The sequence below is a fragment of the Chinchilla lanigera genome, unplaced genomic scaffold, assembly GCF_000276665.1.
Source record: "Chinchilla lanigera isolate Chin_1 unplaced genomic scaffold, ChiLan1.0 scaffold00041, whole genome shotgun sequence".
NCBI classification, from domain to species: domain Eukaryota; kingdom Metazoa; phylum Chordata; class Mammalia; order Rodentia; family Chinchillidae; genus Chinchilla; species Chinchilla lanigera.
This window is the reverse complement of record NW_004955442.1, coordinates 17578182-17580816: the sequence shown is the minus strand read 5'-3', so window position 1 is coordinate 17580816 and position 2635 is coordinate 17578182. Positions and strand designations below refer to the sequence as shown.

General features: G+C 43.4%; 1 protein-coding gene across 1 annotated transcript in view; it reads left to right on the top strand.

Moving 5' to 3' along the window:
- The window catches only part of Ube2l3 (ubiquitin-conjugating enzyme E2L 3), a 93861-nt gene that overhangs the window by 859 nt on the left and 90367 nt on the right, over positions 1–2635 (top strand). The window lies entirely within an intron of this gene.

Sequence of the window (2635 nt, the reverse complement as noted above, 5' to 3'; positions counted from 1 at the left end):
AAAAGAAAAAAGCTGGGCATGCCTGTAATCCCAGCACTCAGAAGGTTGAGACAGGAGGATCTTTGCAAGTTGAAGACCAACCTGGGCTACACAGTGAGCTCAAGGCCAACCTTAACTGCATAGTGAGACTCTGTCTCAAAAAGACAAAAAAAAAAATTTGAGAAGATTTTAAAAATTAAAATTTAAAAAAATTTAAAAAGCTGAAACTAAAAAAAAAAAAAAAAAAAAAAGAAAAAAGGAAAAAAACCCTTATGCCGCTTTTACAGATGAGCTGTCTCAAGCCGTGTGCTTGGGCTTGATGCCAGCTGAGAGCAGAAGGGCATGCTGGGCAAGAGCTCTAATACTAAGCTATCTCCCCTGACCTGCATTTTCTTCACTTATTTTTACTAACATCCAGCAGGGATGCTCAAAAAGATAAAGAATCCTTCTCTATGGTCATACAACCTGGGAGTAGCTTAGGACAGATTCAAATCTGCAAAATTCTGTCTCCAAAATCCATAGATGTCCCATTTCCAACTTGCTCAAACTCAGGATCAGCTGTGAGGACCTGTCTCCAGTCTTTCTCACATTTCAAAGCATCAGGCAGAGAGTGGTCAGATAGAGGCACAGGCCCATCAGACAAAGGCACCCAGGATATGGGAGAATTGACCTCCCACCCTCAACCACACCATGGGAGCACAGCCCACTCTTTGGTCTGGCCCATGAGTGCCCAGGGCTGCTGCTTCCCTGAAAGATAAAGCCAGAGGCCTCTATAGGCCCCTGTATGTTACCTCCCTGGAGACACTGAGGCTAGAGAACCTTCAAACAGATTTCCAAGGGACACAGTAGTTGGTGGCTCAAGCTGTTGGGCCATTGGATTCCAATAGACTTTCAGCCTCTTGTGGCACTGCCATGCTGTCTATGCTCTCATCTGTAAAATGGGTTCATAATGCAGCCCTGTTCTGCACTGTGTAAACCCCCAGAGTTCTCTGAGCACCCATGTCCTGTGTGTGTGATTGTCCACTAAACTGAGAGAACACAGTGTTCAGAACAAGACAGAGCAAGGCATCCTGGTGGTCAGCTCACTCATTTTAGTCTAAGTCCCTTGTTTGTTTTTGTTTTTTGAGACAGAGTCTCATTATGTAATTCAGGCTGGACTTGAACTCATGGAGATCCTCCTGCCTCAGTCTCCTGAGTGCTAGGAATATAGGCATGCATCACCATTAAATTCTTTTTTTATGGTGAGAGAAACAGGTCTTTGAGGCAGGGATTTTTGCTGAGGCTGGGCAGAGCTGCTCTGTGCAGATAGAACAGGCACTATTTGTGTTGCCAGAGACTCACTCTGGATGCCTCATGGCAGGTGGGAAACATGAGAGACCTGAGTTTCCATCCAAGCCCTGCTGGTTTGGGGCTGAATGACCATAGCCGGTTTCTTCTACACAATGCATATGACCTAGCGATGGAGAGACACAGTTCCAGGTAGTAGAAGCTCTGAGGTCTGTGTAAGAGCTCATCTGCCCACCTAGGGCTTGCGTGGACCTTCACAAGCCTCTTCCAGACCCCTGACTCAAAGACCTCTGGGTCTTTGCATGTGTGGGTTGCCAACTTCACCCTACCCACTACATGGACCCAGCATTTACTATGTGCTGCATTCTGTGTCTATTATTATTGCTGTTATCTTTTATTATTTTTTATTATTTTATAATATCTTTATTTTATTATTTTATAGTATCTTTTATTATTGTTGTTATTGTTATGTCTATTATTACTGTTGTTATTATTATTTGGTACTGGAGATTGAACCCAAAGCCTTTGAACTGAGTTATATCCCTAGTCCATTTTGAAATCTGTTTTTTTTGAAACAGGGTCTCACTAAATCACCTAGGGTGAGGGCTGGGGATATAGCTCAGTGGCACAAATGCCTGCCTGGCAAGTGCAAGGTCCTCAGTTTGATTCCTGGTACCAATAAATAAATAAATCACCCAGGCTGGGCTTGAATCTACTATCCTCCAGCCTCAGAGTCCTAGAGTGCTGGGGTTATAGGTAAACACCACTATGCCTGGCTGTATATTATCTGTTTAAACCAGTTTGTTTGTTTGTTTTGAGACGGGGTCTCAGACTGTCCTTGAACTCACGATATAGCCCTGGCTGGCATTGAAGTCACGGTGATTTTCCTGCCTCAGCCTCCCATGGGCTGGGATTACATAAGCCAGTTTAAAGATGAGAAGTCTAAAGCCACACTGAATCGATTGTCTGTTCAAATACATCTGGTCAAGTAGTGGGTTCTACTCAACCTATTTTTTGTTGTTGTTGCTGCTATACTGCACACACATGTAATCCCAGTACTCAGGAGGCTGAGCCAGGAGGATTGCTGTGAATTTGAGGCCAACTTGGGCTATATAGTGAGTTCAAGGCCAGACTGGACTAGACAGCCAGACCCTGTGTCAAAAAAAAAAAAAACAAAAAAGCCCCCAAAAAACCAGGGTCTGGGCATTTAGCTCAGCGGCACAGTGCCTACCTGGCAAGCGTGAGGTTGTGAGTTCGAGTTCCAGTACTGGAAAACAAACAAACAAACAAACAAAATACCCAAACAAACAACAACAACAACAAAAAAACCAAAAACTTTTTTATTTTTTTATTTTTATTTTTTATTTTA